Below are 23,389 nucleotides of genomic sequence, written 5' to 3'. Positions count from 1 at the left end.
TGTCAGATAACATAGTTTCACAGTGCCTGCTGCACCCCACTGAGCGCATGTACAACGTACATGCTTATTGTAGAGTTCTACTCCTCCCCTGTCAGATAACACAGTGCCTGCTGCACCCCACCGAGTGCACGTACAACGTACATGCTTATTGTAGAGTTCTACTCCTCCCCTGTCAGATAACACAGTGCCTGCTGCCATACCCTACTGTCCTTGCTCTTCTGCTATTTACTCATCTTATTACTGTACTTTCTCTGTCCCTCCCTTTTTACTCTCTCAACTCTTAATGAGTGATGTGCTCCAATTTTTCTCCATATCCTAATCTGGCCATAATTAAGCATCTTTTCCACTATAAACTATAGTACATTTCCCCTCTACCCGCTTGCTCAAGCTCTTCTCAACACTCTCCTCTCGAACTTGACTTGTACTGATAAACTCAACATCTGCAGTACAAAAATGCACCTTCCTTTCAGAATCTTCTTCCAATGTCACTGTTCCACTGATTTTTTTCTCTCGTTCTACTGTGCACAATCTGCAGGTGGGACCCAGTGCACAAGGGTAGTTCCTCCAATTTCCACCCACCCCCAATTACTCTACACTTGTACCGCTGTGTTACAAACCGTTTTTCTCAACTCTCAATAGCATCCCTATCCACATATCTAACCACCCACTTCCTGTTGTACCACTATGCAACATGGATGCAGTCACTGCTTTCTGGGAAGACAGCAGTCACAGCTCTCTCACTAAACTGCAAAAATCACTGCATAGGGTCAGATGAAGCAGCACTATAATGTTCACATCAGACGATCATCGCATACTAAGCACAGTACAGTTAGTGTATAGCCAGAATGGTGTGTTACAGCACGTTAAGGCACATACTTCTTATCAAAAGTAACTGAGACAGATTTAAAACAATGGAGGAAAAACATATTTGAACCTGTAACAGTTAGTAGTGATGACATGGTGTAGTCTCTTAGGGCAGGTTAAGAAAAGTACAGTTGTGTACACTTAACATAAATGTAGATGTTTGAGTGTATTCACTGTTGCAGTCCTCACATATGGGTTATCTGGCTCCCGGTAGCCCTCAGTCGGCCTGAATACCAGAGTCCTTGGTATACGACGTTGGGTGCCGCCGGTTGTAAAACTGATGTCAGAACGTCAGGTATAAAGGGTGACAGCCAATGCCATTTCCTCAGTTTTTCTTGCTTTAACTGTCAGGAGCCCCCAAAAGAAGGCTAACCCGGGAAGGTAGCACCCTGAACACGTCATACAAAAAATAAAAATATGTAGTCTGTGCCTTAGGAAAAAAGAGGGAATGGAGGGTGGGAAACCATGATGGCAACAGTGAATAAACTCTAACATCTACATTTATGGTAAATGTACACAACTGTAGTATGTTCTTCGTGTTTCACTGCTGTAGTCCTCACATATGGGCTGATTCCCAAAGCCCAGGAAAAAGATAAAAGGGGGGGGGGATCACAGATTAAGGGTTGGTAAGAAGGCCCTGCAAAACTGCAGTGGCAAAACCAGCCCTGGATTTAAAAAACAAAGGTAGATTGTAATGCTTTGTGAAAGTATGACAGAAGACCAAGTAGCTGCTTCTACAATGTCCTTAGTAGGCATACCTCTCAGAAAGGCTGCAGAGGTAGAGGCTGCACTAGTAGAATGGGTCCCTAACACCCTGAGGGGGAACCTTCCCATGCTGCAGGTAACAAAATTGAATACAATGAGCAATCCATTTGGAGATGGTTTGTTTTGAAGTAGCTTTACCCTGAGCCCCAGCAGCAAAACTAACCAACAACTATTCAGATTTTTGAAAGGATTTAGTCCTCTAAGTAAAATCTCAGCTGTCTATGCACCTCAAGAAAGTGCAGAATCCTTTCCCCTTTACTTTGGGGATTGTTGAAAAAAGTAGGCAGGTGAATAGACTGGTTAAGGGTTAAACTGGAAACTACCTTAGGCATAAAGGAGGGATTAGTTCTCAGAGAAATCTAATCAGAGTGAAAAATAATGAAAGGTTCTACTGCCATTAAGGTTTGCAGCTCTGATATCCTTCTAGCTGAAGTAATAGCTAAAAGGAAAGCAGTATTCCAGAATAGAAACTTCAAATCTGCAGAGACAGCTGGTTCAAAGGGAGGCAGAGTAAGTTTTTCCAGGACAAAGTTAAGATCCCAAGCAGGAGTAGTAGCTCTTCTGGGAGGTCCAAGATTACTAGCTCCCCTCAGGAACTGCTTCATCAAGGGATGAGAAAAAATGGGTTGCTTAAAAGAACAATGAGCCGAAATTGCTGAAGAGTGAGTTTTGATTGAAGAAAAGGAAAGTCCACCATTAAGCAAAACCTGCTAGGTAGTCAAGAATGAGGGAAAGAGGAGGCTGGGAAGACTCTTCTCCTTTAGCCAGCATCCAAGAGCAAAATATCTTCCGATTATCTGCATAGGATTTCCTGGTGCTAGACCTCCTGGCCTCATGAAGAACTTCAACCACCTGCTTGGAAAGATTTAAAGTATTAGCCAGGCAGTTAAATGCAGAGTTTGAAGATGAGGATGAAGGAACTTTCCCCCTCCCTGAACCAACAGATCTGGTACCAGGGGAAGATGCCAAGGCTGAGCCTGGGAAAGGCTGCGAAGGAGGGGATACCAATGCTGCCTGGGCCAATCTGATGCTATGAGAATAGCCTTTGGTTTTTCATCCCTTATATTTAGCAGCACTCTGGGAAGAAGAGGCAGATAAGGGAATGCAAAATGGAGAGATGTGTCCATGGGAAGGACAACGCTTCCACCCTCCAAGCTTTGTTGTGAAACTCCCTGGTGCAGAAGGTTGGAAGGAGACGACTGGTGTGAGAGGAGAAAAGATCCACTTGTGGGGTGCCCCAATGCTGAGCGATTAGATGGAAAATGTCCTTGCTCAGTTGCTACTCGTGCAGATCCAGAACATGTCTGCTCAAATGATCCGCCAAGGAGTTTAGCCTCCCTGGAAGATACTGGGCTATTAGATGTAAGCCCATGGAAGATACTGGGCTATTAGATGTAAGCCCATGGAAGATACTGGGCTATTAGATGTAAGCCCATGGAAGATACTGGGCTATTAGATGTAAGCCCATGGATGCTGCTATGGACCATAGTCTCATGCTTTATCTGCACAAGGGGTAACAGTGAGTCCCCCCCTGCTTGTTGATGTACCACATGACTGTGGTAGTCCCAGGGTACAGTAGGTCCTTGAAAGCCAGCAAGGCCTGCTGCACTGCCATCAATTCTTTTAAGTTTATGTGCAGATGAATCTGGTGGGTGCTTCAAGTCCCCTGTATGCCCCCTGCCTTCCAGATGAGCCCTCCATGCAACATCTGAGGAGTCTGTGGTGAGAGTCTGGCTGGCAGGTGGTGGGCGGAAAGGCAGACCCTTGTTCTGAGAACAGGCTGTCACCCACCAGAGGAACTCCATTTGTAGACAGGGAATCAGGGGAAGAATCAAGTCTAAGTCCTGTGTGTGTTGACACCAATGATTTTTGAGGTACCATTGAAGTTTTCTCATATGCAGCCTTGCATACGGGATCATCAAAATTAAGAGGCCATGAACCCCAGTGCTTGCAGGAATTGCCTTGCAGAGAGCTGGGTCATGCATGCCAAGTTCATGAAGTAAGCCGAAAGATCTTCTTGCTTCTGTTAAGGGAGGAATACCATCTGGGTGACTGTATTCAGACTCGCTCCCAGGAAAACAATCCCCCTTGTAGGAATCAACTTTGACTTATTTTCGTTGAGAGTGTAATCCAAAGAGGTGAGAATGTTCTTCACGAAATCCAAATCCTTTTCTAGCTGTTCTGGGAAGTTTGCTTGAATGAGACAGTTGTCCAGGTAAGGATAAATTTGAATGTTTCTCTGCCTGCAAAAAGCAATGGCTGGAGCCAGGCACTTCGTAAAAACTCTGGGAGCAGTAGATAAGCCAAAGGGCAATGCAGAGAATTAGAAGTGTTGCTCCCCAGCCCTGAAGCGAAGGAACTGCCTGTGACTTTCCTTACTGAGATGTGCAGATAAGCCTCCTTGAGATCCAAAGTTATCAGCCATGAATCCTTGCCCAGCACTGGTAGTAATTGTTGAAGGGTGAGCATCTTGAATTTGGGAATCACCAGAAAAGTGTTTATAACAGGCAGATCCAGAATACAGAGCCAGGTGCCCCCTTTCTTGGGTACCAGAAAGAGTCTTGAATAAAAACCTATGCTTGCCTGATTTGCAGGAACTGGCTCTATAACCCCCATAGTCAGTGGAGAAGAAATTTGAGTTTCTACCTCTGCCCTGAGAGTTCTGGGTATGTCTGGGTACCCTTGCAGAACAGGGAAGGTGTGAAAGTAAAACTTGCAAACTTGGTTTACTATAATGAGCACCCATTTGTAGTCTTTGATGGTAGACCATACCTCTGTGAACCTGGCTAACCTTCCTCCCAAAGGAAACCCAGGGCCCGCAGAGGTAGGCACAAGAAGGCCGGAGTCATTGAGAATGTTTGCCTTGGGAAGCTGGTTTAGAACTCCCCGATTTAGCAGAATAAGAATGCCATTATTTAGCCTTTTCAGGGGCAGAAGCCTGCCCTCTGGAAGATCTGAAACCCCTAGGCCTAGAGCGACCCTGCTTGCCAGGATCAGGGAAAGACCAGTTCTTGGAAGGATAATGCCTACTAAACCAAGGAGGCTGAACCTGAAGGAAATCGTTTACAGCTTGCACAGATTTTGCCTTATCTTCCAACTTCTTCAGTACCTCCTCAGCCTTATTGCCAAAAAGATTGTCCTTGTGCAAAGGAAAATCCAGTAAGTTATAGATTTAACCGGTTCAGAAAGAGGCTGCTCCCTGAGCCAAGGATGCCTCCTAATTACAGAACCAGTGGCTGCTGCTCTGCAGGAAGCCTCCAAAGTGTCAAAACCACAATAAAGTGAATGCTTATTAACTGAAGTGGCAGAATTCAGTAAGTCTTGTAAATCTTTTTTCTCCAACATGGAAGGAATATCTCCAAATTTAGCCTTAATAGCCTCCAAAGTATGCTGTTGATACTTAAGCATGTGAAAAAGACAATTCACGGATCTAATGGCAGGAGTTGCAGAGGTATAGACATTTTTACCCCACCTGTCCAAAGCCCTAGACTCCTTATCAGAAGGCACAGGGTTTTTAGCAATAGTAGCCTTAACACCCTTCGGGCCTTGAGAAATAATGTCCGGATCAGCAGTAGGGTTTTTAAAAAGGAATTGATGAGATTCAGGAACCCTATAATATCTGGGGGCAGGAGAAACAGAATTAGGAGTTAAAGAATTTTCCATGAAAACATCATCCACAACTTCCAAAACTGGAGGGATAGCCAGAGGCTTATGCTATGGCAAATCCAAAAATTCCCTGATTCTTTTCTTAGACTGAGGAAAATCCTGACATTCCCATTTAAAGTGCTCCCTAAGAGTATTCAAAGTATCCTCAAAGGAAAAATCTTCTGGAGGGTAGGCAGAAGGGATAGAGTCCTCAGCATCAGAATCCTCAAAGACAGAAAAAAGTTGAGAATTTCCTTCTTCACCAGCAGACATACTGGAAATCTCAGAATCTGAGACAGACAAAACATCAAGAGATAATTCCCTAGCAGTCTTTGTAGGTGGTGGGGGGGTGAGAGCCTCTAATCAGGGTAAGAAGATCACCAGCCATCTTTACAAACTGGGACTGAGGCACAGGAGGGGAGGCCGACGCCTGCTTGTGAGTAGGTTTGCGGCTGGAGGTTTACTAGCAATCTGGAGGGACTCGGGAGGCCTAGCAACTGCAGAAGTCTGATCTAAGGTAATCGGTCTGGTTCTGGTCTCATGTCGAAAAGAAAAGTTGTCAGATGCCGGTGCCTGAAAACGGCTCTGGACCCATCTGAGCCGGCGACAGGCGGAGGGTCTGAAGACAAAATAGCAGCCTGCGGCATGGAGGACTCCGTAAAGGTCTTGGCAGAGGCCTGCTGCTGAAAATCTGCAGACTGCAGGGGCTGCGAAAGCGCCTCACTGACTACTGCTGCTGTGCTGACGACGAATTTCACAGGTGCGTCGTCAGCAGATTAACCCTAGGCCTGTTGCGGTCCTTGTCTCTGTTTCTCCTAGGAATATCTGAAGTAGGGAGACCAGAAGACACCATACCGACAAACTATGGCCAGACTCTGAAATGCTTATACAAAATCTTAGCTCTACGGCGTATGCTACCGCAGGTTAAAGGAAGCACAAAGATCGCAGTTAGGGACGTCGTGCTCAAGGCCCAAACAAGTTATACAATAGGAATGGAAATCACGGTGCGGAATATGTTTTCCACAGGCAAGACAGTTATTAACTTTATCTGACATTCGTTAAAGCAAGAAAAGAGGATCCCCAATGGGGTGCTTATCTGAAGGCGTCTTCAACTTGGTAGCCGGAAACCAAAAGGAAGGTAAACGGCCGACCGGCACTAGTGCAAATTGCATCTGCTTCGAGCTCTGCGGCAAGAAAGCCTGAGGAAATGATGTTGGCTGCCTCCCTTTATACCTGATGTTCTTACATCAGTTTTACAACCGGCGGCAGCTGACGTCATATACCAAGGACTCTGGCATTCAGGCCGACTGAGGGCTACCGGGAGCCAGATAACCCATATGTGAGGACTGCAACAGTGAAACACGAAGAACAGCATACTTCATAGTAAAAGTACAAGGCACTGAGGTTTCATGTTAAGTGTGTGATTATGAATTAGTATGAGATTTTCCAAGGACGTCTGCCCTACGCCAGATGTATAACAAAAGTTAAGTTAAAAAGGCCAGCATCATTACACACCAGCAATGTATGTGTGCTGTCACCATTACTTTCTTAACCCACCCATTTGTGAGCTAGAGTATCTGCCATGTGAAATAAATAGCCTTGAATCCACGTGTTTAGCTTAAATTCTGGTTTCTACTGTGTTATTTTGGAGTTTTGTGGAATTTAATAGACTGCTTAGCATTTACAAACTTTGTGCAATCTGTTTTAGCAAAACGTGCAGATATTCTACAAACACTGTTTGCAAACATATGGTTTTCTGATCAGCTGATAGTGCAGTTCACAGGTATTACTTTTTCCCAGTGCTTTTTTCAGGAGGGCAAGCCCCCTGCACACCCCTTGTATATAAATACAAATATACCAACTACGAGATCGCACTACATTCAAGGTGGTAAACTACATTAGACAATGAATATTCATGACGTCACAGGCAAATATGCATGACATGTTAATCGTGCATAATTTGCATGCTACATCACAGTCATTAGGCATGCCGATCACTATGGCTACGCCCATTCCTGCACGAAATGACTGGGGGTGGGGGTCTGTTGCAAAACACCAATTATTATTCACGGCTGGGGACTGGAACCTGATGTACAATAGTGAAAATTTATCAGTGGGACCTAGTCGGGAAACTGTAACAAAAGGCGGCAGACTTCTAAAGGAATGTACAAGAATATCTGAAAGGAAAAATGTAAAATTACTAGAAATCTAGACTCAAGCTAAAATTAAAACGGCTAACATGCAACAAGCCGAACTTCGTATGAAAATAGAATTTATTAGGACGTAATTAACAATTTTGAGTTGGTATCGATTAATAAATATTAACTTGTTCTTCTAACTTTCATGCTGTGTACCATCAAATTACTAACAGTACCTTCTAGCAACATGCAGCATACCAAATGGTCAAACCAAATTTAAGAGTCCAGGCTTAAAGGATGGGCACTGTGAAATAGTTTTACATTATATACCCACTGTCTTCTGGAGATCTACAAAACTGATAACAATTCCTTGGACTTTTGATGTCGGCATCTCTTGTAGGCTAAAGTCAGATTCAGCTGCAGAATGCCTGTCTGGCACACTGTATCTACTTTCTTGGATTTTGCCAGTCCCAGATTTGGCAAGATGCAATATCACAGTCTGTGATTCCTTTTTGTGGAGAAAGCTGTGTCAATCAATCAAGCAGGACCCTTTCAGTGACTGTTCACAAACAGCAGACAAATTTGACTGGAACAAGAAAATGAATATCTGGAAGTCTACAGAAGTCTGAAGTCACTGACTGTTCTCAAAGTCCAACTCTGCCTAACTCAAGCTAAATGCTCCAAAATGTCACTGAACTAAACTGACGGAATCACACACGGACTAAGAAAGGCTGAGTGAGCTCAGCTGCAGCATGTGCCTTCAGAGCAGACAGGGTTTGGAATGTTTGCTTCGTCTCTGAAGTAAATGAAGCCTTTGCCTTGGCTGTTTACCTTACACAGTACATTATCTAACAACACATCCTGGAAAAGGAGAGAATTTGCACACACCACTTTGGCATGAATGGCAGAATGGCATGCAGTTCCACAAATCAGCTCAGAGACATTATGAGCTGACGCTGATTTTCTGGCCTGTGCTGAAGACAGCTACTTAATTTAGATATCAGGTAAATGTTTAGCAGATGGGTTTAAGGCTCGTGTTGTGCATCCATTTCTGAACATTCGAGACGCCTCTTTGGCTAGGAAAACAAACCTTAATTCCATGTCTTTTGTTGAAGATGCAGATTTGAAATGCTATAGCTTCATGCCCTCTACTTTTCAGTATTTTTGTTACATGATATTGCATGTTATGCCAGTAAACAGCAAGATCAAGGCACAGCAATATATGAAGGTAGAATTAATAAATTCAGTGCACAGGCATAACACAAGTGATGCTCAATGGCAACAATAACAGATACACAAATATTACTAATGATAATAATGGCTAACAATATCACTAATAAAAACAATACAATGCCACTCAATGTCACAGAGAAACTTTTAATAACGTTTTAAGTGCTTTCGTTCCAGGATCAAAGGAACTTCATCAGAAACAAACTTGGTACTTCCTAGGTACATTTAAAAAGCCTGAAAGGCGCCAAAAAAAATAAAGTGATAGTGCTAAAAAAGTGCATAAACATTAGTACAACCATATATAAAGTGATTTAGTGCTTCAGTGCGTATGCATCAGTTACAAACATATAAAAATACGGTACTTTTCAGTTAACGGGGTAACAGGTTTTTTGGGGTGTGGTTTTAATGTTTTCTTTGCTGTAACACTTTGTTTGCTCCTCCCTTCGTTGTCCTACGTGAAGGAAGCTGAGAGAGTGTGAAGGCATTACAAAGAAATCAACAAATAATTGTTACCGTAATGTCTGCTTCCCGGTTTAGTAGTAACAAGCTCAATGGTATGCCCGCACCAAAGGGAGGGGCTGCATCTTCCCAACCCAGCCAGAACAGTAAGGGGGAGGGCAGGGTCTGCGTGTTGGGTTCAGGGTGAGCCCATAAAGTACAGAAAGGTCCCAGTGGCTGACCTAGGATGTCAGATGTGCAGATCATGTGTTTTCTTTAGTAATCATTATGGAAGAAGAGAGGACGGACAAGTGCTTTCTGCACTGTTACTCAGTGTCTTCTTCAGTAAACATTAGGAAATCTGTAAAGTTGTGATGGCAGTCCTGTCAGTATTAAAATGTTCTGATCACAGTTTCACCCCTAGTTAGCAGTCTACTTAGAGTTATTTTGATAATAAAGTTGTGTTTTTAAATATCCCATGGTAAATCACGGGTTTGAGGTTTTTTTTTTTTTTGTCTTTATTGTATCAGATAATAGCACTGTTTATCTTTGGCAGTACAATGAATTAAACTAGCTGTATTACTTTGCTGTAGTTAATACACCTTTACCGTCATAGTTGCAAATGTTTTGCCTGTTATACTTGTTCCACTGTTGGTGTTGGAGTTTATAACAACTGTAAACTAATTCTGTTCCTAATTTTATCAAGTTCTTATTGTGGGAAAATGCTAGGTGCCTTTCATATTTTGTATTTTAGACATTGCCATATTTTGTATTTTAGACATTGCCAGGCTACCGTAAAATTATGTTACTTTAAAAGGCTTGCAGTATTAGAGGTAAAGATGCAGGTTTGAAATTGCTGGAGAGTTGGGTAGACCATGTGATTCAGTAAGCAGTGTTTACTGTTGCTCGACCCGCAGACATGGCTCACACAATGATTAGCACTCTGACAGCAAAGAGAACATTAAAACCACGCCCCAAAAAACCTGTTGCCCCTGTAAAAATACTTATTAAAACTGTAACCTATATAAGGAACGAAAGCTCTTAAAACATTACCTGGGCAGTGTTTTATTGTTTTTAGTAGTTTCTAAGTTTGTCGTTCCGTGGATTTTGTCATTTACTGGTTTGTTGGAATATATGGCTATGTCAGAAACCTGGGAGGAAACTCCCAGATATGCTCAGAATTAGTTCAAAATTATGTAAAAATCACTGAACCTACAGACATTGCCAACATACTGGCTGACAGGTTCAGTGTAAACTTCTCCCCCCCCCCCAAAAGGAGAGATATCTATACCAGAGGATTGTAGCCCCCCAAACATCTCTAACGCCCAGGTGAGAACTGCTTTCTCCAAGGCGAAAAACACAGCATCCATGGGACCAGATGGTGTCCCCGGTTGTGTGCTCCACGAACTCAATGAGGAATTAAACCCGCAGTTAGGACAGCTGTTTAATCTTAGCCTCACCTCAGGATACGTACCCAAGGAGTGGCGTACGGCAACTGTGGTCCCACTTCACAAAGGCGGTGCCTCCACCGACCCTGGAAATTACCATCCCATCAGCTTGACAAGCCTGATCTGCAAAGCTATGGAGAGGATCATAATGGAACTCATAAATAAAGACATAGGGGACTTGCAGACTTTGGATCCAACCCAGTTTGGCTTTGTTAAAGGCAGATCATGCCTTTTAAACTTGGTTGACTTTTTCGAAACAGTCACCAAGGCCATTGATGAGGGAAAGGCAGTCCACACAGCCTACCTCGACCTGGCAAAGGCTTTCGACACAATACCCCACTCAGGTATCATTAAAAAACTCATCAGCTTAAAGGTAAACCCATATGTCACAAGATGGGTAGCAAACTGGCTAAGTGACAGAACCCACAGGGTCAGAGTTGCTGGCGCCATGTCAGACTCAAAGCCTGTCACAAGTGGTGTCCCACAGGGCTCAGTCCTGGGCCCACTCTTGTTCGGCATCTACTTTTCAGAAGTACAAGCAAACACAGGAGGGTTATGGCTGACAAAGTTTGCAGATGACTGCAAACTGGGTGCCATAGTCGAGAACACATCTGAGACAGATATCCTTCAGAAGGTTCTCATAGAAACGGATAACTGGTGCCAGAGCCATGGACTAAAGTTAAACGCCAAGAAATGCATAGTCATACCCTTCGGGTAAAACAAGGTTACCCCTAGCTACCATATAGGTGGCAATCCACTGAGCGCAGAAAAGGTCATCAGGGATCTGGGGACCCAGGTTGACAATAACCTTTCGTTTGACACTCACGTTGCCAAAGTAGTTAGGAAGACCTTCTACATTGCCCACCTGATCATGAAGGGATTCACATCTAGATCAAGGGAGGTCATCGCCTGTACCCATCACTCATCAGACCAATGATTGAGTACAATGCCCCATTCGGAATGTATCTGACCCGACACCTGCAGCAACTGGAAAGGCCCCAAAAGTTCCTCACCAAAAGGATAAAGGGTCTCAAAAATATGTCTTATGCTGCCCGACTGAAGGAACTCCAGCTCTATTCAGTCGCTTACCGTCTGCTCAGAGGTGACCTGTGGCTGATATACAAGGCCATGTCCAACCCAGAATTGATGAACATGCTTCACCTCAAAAAATCTAGATCCCTCAGAGCTACAAGGGCGGGAGACTTAAACCTTGACACAGTTATTAATAGGACGTGCTGGAGGGACAGATTCATCACCCAAAGACTCCCTATGCTGTGGAACAAAATCCCGGTACATGTGAGGCAGAGCACCTCGCTGGCCTTGTTCAAGAGAATTCTTGACCAATGGATGGGAGATCGCAGATATACCCCAGGGATTACCTCAGTGTCACTGCTTGACAGAGCCACAGAAAAATAATGGGCATAGTATCCTTCAAACTAAAGGGGTGGCGAAAGCCACAAAACTCTGGGCTAGGCTTATAAATGCCCTTGGGCAGATAGCCTAGTATGAACCTATGAACCTATCACTAATACATATTTTTTTAAATTAAAGGAGCTATTCCTACAGAGCTGGGAGGGTTTAACAATATTTTAAAAGGGGTAACAGTATCAGCATTTTGGAAGAAATATGTGGAGGCCTGTACTACTCAAAGAAGTCTAAGATCCTTTAAATCCAACTTCATACAGACCAGTTTCAATTCTGAACCATGACTATAAATCCTTTTTGCTTATACTAGGTTTTGTCGACAGGGGACAAACATCTGACAACATTAACACAACAGTGCTGATCCATAGGGAAGCAGAATACAAGAAGTCCCCATTACTGTTGGTGGGTCTTGATAAAGCATTCAATAAAATTAGTTGGGATTTTATTACTAGGGAAATGGCAGCATTTCTGTTTCTTGACAGAAGTGTCTTTCAGCTTTTCCCGGTTAGGGGTCGCCACAGCTAAACTCCGGTCCGCTAATGACTGTCAGTGGATTTTTACGGTGCCAAGTTGCCAGCCCGATGCCATGGGGTTATTTAGGAAGATAGATGAAGGGTCAGTGGCAAGAATGAAGGTGAGAGGGTTATATAACTGGTATGATACTCAAGAAAAATTTACCTTATTTGCAGATGTTATTATTTCGCATTCAACAAATCTAGAAAAGGATATTTCAGTACTGTAGAACATTTTGAATCAGTTTCAAGAGTTTAAGAAATATAAAATAGGAATAAAGTAAAGGCTATAGTAGTAAAAAGAAGTTATGTCTTACCATAACGTTCCATCTGTATTGTTGATCCTCGTTCAGTCATTACGCATGGGTATCGGTTCCGAGCTCGGAACCGAGCCGGCCATTTTCCAAGCTCGCGTCAGCTTCAAACTCTCGAGCTAAACTCTTACCCACAATCCCCCTCTCCCTGTTACCTCAGATTGAGTTTGCAAGTTAAAGAAGGTAGAGGCTACCTCTGGTCAAATAACCTAAGAGAACCGGATGGCGTGATCCACTAGAAACCACAGGAGGGGGAAGAAAGGAGGGTCGTAATGACTGAACAAGGATCAACAATACAGATGGAACGTTATGGTAAGACATAACTTCTTTATCTGATATTGTTAATCCACGTTCATTCCTTACGTATGGGACAGAGTATCCAGCTACCTCTATTCCTGGGGGGCTCTCATGGAAGGACATTCCTGAGCACCATAGAACCGAAAAATGCTCTTCCCTTCTTCTTCGTCTTCCATCTTTTCCCGGTTAGGGGTTGCCACAGCGGATCACCATCCGCTCATGATGGGCAGTGGAGTTTTACGGTGTCGAGTTGTCAGCCTGGCGCCCAACATTAAACAGAAGGCACACACACGCACACACTCACGCCTAGGGCCAATTTAGTGTGTCCAATCCACCTACAGTATGTCTTTGTGATGTGGGAGGAAACCGGAGCACCCGGAGGAAACCCACGTGACCACAGGGAGGACATGCAGACTCCGCACAGAAGGCACCCCAGCCGAGGATCAAACCGGAGAACCTCTTGCTGTGAGGTAGCAACGCTAACCGCTGCACCATGGTGGCTGCCCGAAAGATGCTCTTCCCCTGGAGGCCAAATCCAATTTGTAATGATTGATGAAGGTATGAGGCGTAGCCCAAGTTGCAGCTGCATAGATGTCATGTAAAGAAGCTCTGGCATGGAAGGCAGCAGAAGTTGCCACCAACCTTGTTGAATGAGCTTTCATGGTAGTAGGCAACGAGATATTATGTTGTGTGAATAAAGGTCACACAGTCCTTCAACCATCTAGCTAATGTGACCTTAGCAACAGCAGATCCTAATCTAGGTCCAGAAAAGGCCAAAAATAACTGGTCAGATTTACGAAAGGGTTTAGTCCTGTTTAAGTAAAAATGGATTTGCCTGTGTATATCTAGGGTATGTAGGCAATACTCCCCTCAGTTTGAATGATTGGGAAAGAAAACTGGCAATTCAATGGCTTGATTAATGGACATTTCAGAGATCACTTTAGGCAGAAATGACGGACTGGTTCTCAGAGACACTATCTCTATGAAAAATCAAGTATGGACTCTTGATACATAAAGCTTGAAGTTCAGAAATACGTCTGGCAGAAGTAATAGCGACCAAAAACAAGGTTTTCCATGACAAATACTTGAGGTTGCAAGAAGAGGCTGGTTCGAAAGGTGCAATTTTCAGAGCTTGTAGAACTAATGATAAATCCCATGGTTGAATAGGTTCTCTAAAAGGTGGCTTCAGATGATTCACACCTTTTATGAAGGTCTTGCACAATTTATGGGGCATAAGAGAGGAATCTTGGACACCCTCATGAAAATTAGAAATTGCAACCAAATGAACTCTAATGGTAGAGGCCAATAGACACGATTGAAACAGGTCGGCCAGATAGTCTAGTATTATCGACACTGGTGCTGAAAAGGGGTCTACTTGTTTATCTTTCAGCCAATAGGTAAATCTTTTCCACTTGCTCAGATAAGTAATTCTAGTGGAAGACTTAATGAGAAGCAATGAGAATGTCACGTACTGGTAAAGAAAGATCATTCTGCCTGGCAATCAAGGGAATTGGAGTAGCCAAGCCGTTAGCTTCAGGCTGTTCAGGCAGGGATGAATCAGGTTCTGTGGGTGTGAGATCAACTCCGGGGTTGGATGGAGAATCCATGGTCAATCTAGTAGGTGAGGCCAAAGGAAGGGGAACCAAATCTGTCGAGGCCAATACGGTGCTATGAGGATCACCTTGCTCTTCAACCGCCGGGCTTTCTTCAGAAACTGGGGAATGAGGGGAAAGGGTGGAAATGCGTGAAGAAGACCCGAGGGCCAATTGTGGACTAGAGCATCCCTGGGTGACTGTCCCGGAGAGGGAATCAGGGCGAAGTAGTTGCTGCATTTGTAGTTGGTCGGGGATGCAAAAAGGTTGCAGCAAGGACGGCCCCAGCGGTGGAAGATCTCCGCCACTATCAAGGGATTCAGGGACCACTCGTTAGGTTGAAGAATGCCCCTGCTGAGTCTGTCAGCTATCACGGTGGAACTCCCGGGAATATGCGTTGCTAGAAGAAAACGGTTGATAGCCATTGCCCAATGCCATATCCTCATGGCCTCTTGACAAAGGGGGTAAGATTTGGTTCCACCTTGCTTGCTGATGTACCAGACCACCGCCATGTTGTCTGATTGAATCGCAATTGTCCCAGAGGGCAGCAGGGGATGGAATGCTTGCAATGCCAGAAGCACCGCCCTCAGCTAAATATATGCAGATGGGCCTCCAGTTGGGACCAAGTGCCTTGGACTGTCTGTCCCTGACATAGCCCCCCCTACCCCATCAGGGAGGCGTCCGTGGTCACTGTGGCCTTGGGTTGCTGGGGGGAGAAGGGGCAGACCATTGTGAGAGACTGTGTGTCATCCACCAATTTAAATCCTGTTTGCACCTGCGGGTTACTCGAATCATGGCTGAAAGAAAATGCTGAAAAAGATACCATTGGGTGAGCAGTAGCCATTGTAGAAGCCTCATGTGAAACCTGGCCAGGGGGACAATGGTGATGGAGGCTGCCATGGAACTCAACAGCTGTAGAACCGAGTGAGCCATGGATTTTTCCCTTGAAAGGACTGGAATTAGTTGTTGCTTTATCCTTAGAATTCTGTGCTCTGGAATAGCAGCTCTGCAGTTTTTTGTGTCCAAGATAACCCCTATGAATTCTGTTGACTGAGATGGGGTGAGACTGGATTTCTGCCAGTTTATGGTTATGCCTAGCCTTTGAGCAGCGAGGAGAGAGTATGCCAGGGCTTTTTCCAGTAGATGTCTGGTGGGGGTGGAAATGAGCCAGTCGTCTAGGTATGGAAACACCTGGAACCCTTGAAGTCGCAAGTGAGCTGTGACAACTGCCATGCACTTTGTGAACACTCTGGGAGCTGTAGAGAGTCCAAACTTTGTGAACACTCTGGGAGCTGTAGAGAGTCCAAAGGGCAGTACTCTGAACTGGTAGTGACTGGCTCCCGCATGGAAGCGCAGAAATCTTCTTGATGGCCTGTCCACCTTTATGTGGTAGTACGCATCTTGAAGATCTACAGAGCACATCCAATCATCTTTTTCCAAAAGCGGGAGGATAGACTGTATTGTGACCATCCGGAATTTTTGTACTCTCACAAACTTGTTCAATACACTGAGATCCAAAATTGGTCTCCAGTCCCCGGTTTTCTTTAGCACCAAAAATAGTCTGGAGTAGAATCTGGATCTATCTGGTCTGGAGGGACTATTTGGATGACTCTCTTTCTTAGCAGCTTTTCTATCTCTAGTGCTGCTTCCTCCCTTTGACTGGGTGGAACGTCGGGAAGGTTTTTTGAAGGGACGGGACAAAGATAGAAGGGGATATGATAACCTCTGGTTATGATCCTTTGTACCCAAGAATCGGTGGTGATGGTTAGCCAGGCAGAAGGGTACAAGAAGAAACGTCCTCCAACCACCTCCAGAGGAAAGGAGTTGGGCCGCTCTTCAGGAGCGCTGGTAGGACTGACCAGGGAAAGAATCCCTGGAACCCTGGTTACGCGGTCCCCCTCTGCCCAGAAAGGAGAGTCTCCCCTGTGAGTTTCCCCCTCTGCCTCTGGGGGAGAACTCGGCCTGTGTGCCACGGAAAGGACCCTGAGATTTCTTGAACCATATCTTCCCACTCTTTTGGTTTCGGGAGAAAGCACGTTGAGGGGAAGACTAATGGACACCTACGGCAGAAAGGGTCTTACCGTCCTGTTCACATCTGGCCAGTGTGCTTTTAACTTTGGGCCCAAACAACTAGGAGGGCTCAATGGGGGCATTAAGAAAAGAAGACTTAAAGGGTTCCGTGAAGTTGCACAAGTGCATCCAGGCGTGTCGTCTCAAGACCTCAGCTGAACCCACTGCTCTAGATGCTCTTTCTGATGCATGAGATATTAGTCGCATAAAGGAGTTAGATATAGATTCAATGGTGGCCAGCTGAGAGGCCACTTTGTCACAGACCTCATCAGACACGGCACCAGCCAAGGTTTCAGAGAGCTCAGAAACCAGATGCCTTTGAAGCCTGGTGAAATGTGCCATATAATTCAGGGACCTGATAGCAAAGGTCACTGAAGCAAAGGTGCACTTCCCTATCCTGTCCAGGGCCCGGGACTCTTTGTTAGGCGGATGGACAGTCTGGCTTTCTTCTTCTGCCAGATCCTTTTTTGTTGCGGCCGCCATCACCAAAGAAGACCTTTGGACCAATGAGGATCCGAAGCAGGAGGGGACAGGATCTTATCTGGACTCCGGGGAATAGCTTCGACGGTATCATGAGCCTTCCAAGCACGCTGCACGATGAGCCGGACAAGTTCATTGGCAGGTGGAGTAACCCAGGAGGTAGGGGGCCGGGCGTGAAAGGCCTGCAGGAACACAGATTCCTCAGGGGTCAGATTAGAGGACTGCCAGTCACCTCTCTGTTTCAGGATTTCGAGGATATCGCCAAAGGATACCTCAGAGGGTGACCACGGGGATCCTTCCCCCTCATCGAAATCTGTGTCTTCGGTGAGAGACTCCTCTGTGGAGTCCATGTGCTTCCTCTTACACAAACTTTTCCGGTGGACCTCCTCAGTGGGAGAAGCTGGAGAAGACAGCGGAAAAGGGAATTCCTGAGGGAATATGTCTTGCCGCCCTTGCACCTGGAGTCCGCTAGATGCGATTGTGGAACCAGTGTACCAGAGGAGGGCGAAGGTATAAACAGCCTGGTATCACCAGCAGCAGCGAAAGCCTTCTCCATCAGTTGGAAGGCTGATCCACCCAAAGAGGAGCGTATGTCTAGGGCAGGGGTCACCCCTCCCCTAAGTGGCTCAGCCTGCCGACCCGAAGTCCATGGATGGCTGTGGAGCAGCAAGTTATGCGTGTCACAGCTGACATCCTGCATCGTAGAAAAACTTTCCTGCCACGAAGGCAACTACGGTCCCTTAGTGAGATCCATAAAGGGAACCGCAGAAGGGGAAGACTGTGCTATATCTATGGACTTCAAAAGCAATGAAGGAGGAGAATAAGAAGGGGTCTTTGGAGATGGGTGATCACCTCCCAGGAAGGATAGTTCCTGAGGGGTGGGATACCTCTGGCCAAGAGTACCTGGACGCAACACATCATGTTCGGAAAGACTTGCAGTGGACCTCACGGAGACTGAGGGAGAAACAGGCCTGTCCACAGAAGAGGCAGACTCAGTGCCCATCTCATCTGACCACACCGAGGACAACGGTGCCTAGAAAGACTGGACTACGGCTGTCTGCACCGAAGAAGTCATCGGTGCTGAGGTCATTGTCTGCACTGATACAGGGATCGGTGCCGAAGTAGTTGTCGGTGCCGAAGTGGGAGACGTGCCGAAGCTGGAACCGACAATACTGGAGTCAACAATGAAGGCCTCGGTTCAGAGGAAGATCTCTGAGCCGACAAGGTCAAGGTCTGCGCCAACTGAACAGTCCATGCCGATACAGTGGTAATGGTCTGAACCGAGGAGCCCCTCGGTGCCGATATATAGAAGGCTGCAGGAGAGGACGGAGCCGAAATCACTAATGGAGCCAAAGGTCTAGGCACCGAAAGCACTGGGGCTGATGGAGAGCTCCGGAAACGAAAATTTAGCCTTTTTAGGTTTTAGTTGGTGAGAGTCCCCAGCCAGGGACGAAGGCAAGGATTTAGCCTTAGTAGAAACCTCCATTTTCTTATGGGCTCTAGGAGGGGTTGAAACCTCAGACCCAGAAATAGCCTCTGAAAAGGGAGATTTTAGAAGTCTCTTCAGTATCAGCTTGTTTTTCCTTTCTAACAAAGTTCTATTAGAAAAGTTCTCACAAATAGTACAGGGTGGTTCAACAGATAAATGGGAAGCTCCCAAACAATAAACACACAAACAGTGTGCATCAGAAGTAGGCAGTTTGTGTCCACAATCAGAACACCGCTTAAACCCCCAAACTACCTTTTTATCTGCCATGACAGCAAATTAATTAAAAGAAAAATACCAACAATGGTACAAGAGAGTACCCGAAGGTATGAGAGAGAAAAGGGAAAAAAGATTACCAATGATGGTAAAGAGAGAATACCTCGTGGTAAAAGTAGTAAGGAAAAAACAGAAAAACCTGAGGAAATTATGAATGCTAGATGCGATAGGGTAAGAGACAATAAAATATAAACTTTTCTGACAGAAAAGTAATTTGTAAAGCAATTAAACAATTGACTGTACTTAGCTCAAGAGAAGTAGCTTGACACGGCCGGATGGCAACGCGCCAAACGAAATCTGGGGTAACAGGGAGGAGATTGTGGGTAAGAGTTTAGCTCGAGAGTTTGAAGCTGACACGAACTTGGAAAATGGCCGGCTCGGTTCCGAACTCGGAACCGATACCCATGCGTAAGGAATGAACGTGGATTAACAAGATCAGATACTATGTTACCACTGACGAATTCGTTCAACAGTACAAATTTATGGGGATATGAGAAAATAAAGTATTTTGGTGTCTGGATTAAAAAATATAATATGAACGCTAAGGATATGTGGGAAGGGAATAAACAAAAGAACATACAAAAAGTGAGAAGCTTGTGACAATGGATATGGATAGTAAAGATAAAAGCAGTGAAAATGTTTTTAGGCCCTTGTGTACTGTATACAGGTCAGGCATATTTTTATCAATCAGAGCAGCTGTGGACCACCGTAACGAATTGAAGAAATTTAACTGGGAGATAGAGGGCAAGATTTAAATGGGACAAGCTGTTTCTCTCCACAGAACAAGGTGGCATACAATTAACAGATTTAAAGGTAAGCTAAGACTTATATACATAGCACAATCATAAGACTTCGAATCAAAGAGGAAAGAAATTATGTTGAAAGAGAAGGTGGAGTATTTGTGAAATGTGGAAAGAGTAGGACTTCAGTAATAACCATACACAATATTATACATACAAAGTAGCAGAAATATTTTGAAAATTAAGCCAGCACAGGAATGAAGGAGAGAGATTTTTACCAATAGGGATGACTAAGTAGGGGCACAGAAAATAGGCAAGAGGGAGCTGGAATTTATGGCAGAATACTAGCAAAGGAACCATTTGTAGCAAATAATTAGGGAGGGAATGCACAATGAGGCCAAGCAAGAGTTTGGACCATACCTCTCAACCTTACTGAATTGTATTTACCGGTTTTGAGGTTCAAATAATGGGGTGCCACGAATTCCTGAGTGGCCCCCTTAAGTCCGGAATTTTCAATTTATTTTTTTTTTTTTTGCAATTTTTTGCTGATGTCATCACGTGGATAAAAATGTGACATGACGTGAGCTTAATGAGCAGCCTGTCAGAAATTCGGCTGAAAATTCGAGGGGTGTGACTGACTGTACTGTTTATGTTTACAGTTGCCAATGTGTTGCACTTACACTGCAGCAGCAGCCAGTTCAGTTCAGAGACAGAGAGAGGGACGTGGACAACCGAGAGGGCAGCTGACAAGTGACGACACTGTTTTTTGTTTTTAATTAATTTAGCTAGAGTAGAGGTGTGAAGGTTGCCAGCCTAGCTAGATAGAATTTTGTAAATACTTCTACGTCATTGTAAATATTAATATGATCTACGGGCCTATGTAACAAATGTAAGAAAATTGTGTTATGTCCTGAGCTTCAAAAATGTAACCACAGTGCACCTGCTGGAAGAAAGTTGTTGAGTAAAGAATTTTACAACTGTGTTTGATCTCAAGCTCAGAGACAGGATGTCTGGGCTAGCAAATTCTTTACATTGTTTTAAGACAAAGATAATTACTATATGTTACATGTACAGTGTCCTTTATTGCTGTGGTTTCCTTGCAGATGCAAGATTACAAAGATATGTTAAATTTTGAGTTCTGTGAGCCTGGGAAACTTCAGCAGAAGTGTCAAGAATGATAACATCTGAAATAACTCAGCAGTACTGTGCATTATCAATTTAAGGGCTATCTCAGAAAGAAAGCATAGCATTTTGTATCTTGTCTTGGATCTAGTAAGAACATCCACCCACCAGCACTTGCTTACTCTGTATGTAAGTAGTATTCAGAACAGTGATTTCTCTTAGTAAGACAGGAATTTAGCCAGATTAATCTAGCGGTTTTCTGTATTTGTCAGACTATCCTACAATATTGTTTTAAAGTAGTTCCTGTGATTTCTGAACTCTCTAACGTCATTGTGTTGAAGTAATAAGTATTTTCTTGTATTTTTTTCATTTCTTAAATATTTATAAACCTTTTAAAGCTGGCTGTTTTGTGTAGAGATAATTTAAGCTCTAGAGTACTTGCATGTATTTGGTGATGCTGTACAAAGCCACTCCAATAGCATTGCTGTTCGTCACACTTACTAACTGGATAATAATAATATTGCACTGTAGAATTGGACACCCTTTGGTAAAGGACTTTATAGTAGCTGATAGTATTGGCTGGTGGCAGTGATTTCTACCTTATAATCTAGGGTGAGGGGGGTATAGCTGGAGAACCTGTACCAGCCTTCCCCATGAGTGTCTGTGTTTGTGTATAACTCATATCTCAAAGTGTGCGTGTGTCAGCTACTTGGGTAGGGACCCGAAGCACTGGTTGGACAGAGAGGGTGCTGGAGGTTTTGGCTTGGCCACTAGGGTGAGATCTGTACTCTACAGCTGTGCCAGTGGAGAGTCTTATTGGGGATCTGGAGAGAAAGGGAGAAACCAGCCCCAGACTAACTGTGATCTCTGTGTGCTCTTAAGGGAAATTGTAATTTACTGTGTGTGTACTTGTTAACCTCCCAATGTGCACACCCCTCACTGGTGCTAGTGGTGAGGATAGAGGCTCCTTGATTACTGGGCCAGTGCTTTGGTGTCACAAGAGGCATTAGTTTAGATAGGGAAAGGAAGGCAAGCAACCCCAAGCCGTTCATTTTACTGTATCAGACTAGTGCAGCTGCAGCAGCAGTCTCTGACTTGGATGAGTCAGCAGTGGCCAGTCATGAGAAAATATATCACTACTTCTTCCCCTGGCTCCTCTTCCACCACCAAGTAAAATAAAGAAAAAAAGGAACTGAATTTGATAGTCATGAATCACGATGATGACAGTGTAATGTGCCATTATTATGCCAACGCTTTTTCAAGTTGCATATTCTAGCTAAGTCAGGTGGTACTACTATCAACCGTTTGAAACCAAACTGAGTTCACTTAAGTTCCAAGACTTGATAAGATGAGTTAGTAGTTTCATTCTGCACCTGCAAATTCTGCACTATCTTTAATTTATATTTTTTATTGCTAGCATAGCTTGGATTGGAAAGCTTATTAGTATTGTGTGTGTCTGTGATGCGTTTGTTGTACAGTACTGTTTGCTGTTAGTGTAGTTATTTCATTAGCCTATATGTAAGTGTATGGGTGCATACTCACATACGTGTGTATGTGTTTGCATGCGAGTTGGAAATAGATGTTATATGCCTATATAGCGATGAAGGCTGCAGTTTCATTAGTAGAAAGCTGAGTTAGTTTCTAACATTTACTTTGTGAAACAGGACATCTGTTGTAAATATTTGTTTATTTATTTGCATTTGCTGCTGTGAAAATCTGAAATTAGGCTCAGGGAGGAAAGCATCACTGAACATGCATTGCCCATACTTTGCGTTACTAATGTAGGATTTACATAGATTCATACAGAGATACACATGGAGAGAATTTCTAAATAAGACAGGTAATGTATTACCTTTTGAAGGCAGACATGTTAGCATGCACAGGATAATAAGCTGTCACAGTTAACCTATGCAAATCAGGAAATATCACAGGTAATCCATGTCCGGGCAAAAGGTGGACTTATGAAATAATCATATGAGGGTATAACAGGAATAGTACGATAAATCTGGCACAATATTTGAGAAAGTGAAAAGTTAATGGGGTTTGGAGGTTTACTGGTTGCAGGAAAGAGCAAGTAGCTTGAGTTCCAAAGACCGCAGAATGCAAACATTTTTGGAAGTGCTGAAAAAAAGCATCTAGTATCAATCTTCTAGAGATGGCGACAAGTGCTTGTGCATACATACTTGAAACTACCGAGGGAAATGGGGATGGATTTTTGTGGGAAATGTTTCCTTTTGGTGCTTGTGCATACTTGAAACTACTGAAGGGAATGGATCACTGGGGGATAGGTTTCCTTTTGGTGCTTTTACATACTTGGAGACATACTGCTGAAGGGATTAGTGGGGGTCTAGGGGAAATGTTTTACATCCCAAAACTAGAAGACATTATCTGCTGGTTCTCCTCTAACAATAAAAACGAAACCTTCATCCTAGGTGATGTAAACATTAACTGGGCCACCATTAACTCTCAATCCCCTACCCAAACAGTCGACCTCTAACTTCACCCAGCTAATAAACTCCCCCACCACGCCAAACAAAATGGAACCTC

At 44.2% G+C, this 23,389-nt stretch overlaps 1 protein-coding gene across 1 annotated transcript in view; it reads right to left on the bottom strand.

The window, feature by feature from the left end:
- XPO7 (exportin 7) overlaps positions 1-23,389 on the bottom strand; it is a 4,001,819-nt gene that overhangs the window by 54,461 nt on the left and 3,923,969 nt on the right. The window lies entirely within an intron of this gene.

The sequence above is a fragment of the Protopterus annectens genome, chromosome 9.part0, assembly GCF_019279795.1.
Source record: "Protopterus annectens isolate FY-2018-M chromosome 9.part0, PAN1.0, whole genome shotgun sequence".
NCBI lineage: Eukaryota > Metazoa > Chordata > Ceratodontiformes > Protopteridae > Protopterus > Protopterus annectens.
The sequence above is the reverse complement of the archived record's forward strand: the minus strand, read 5'-3'. Positions and strand labels throughout refer to the sequence as shown.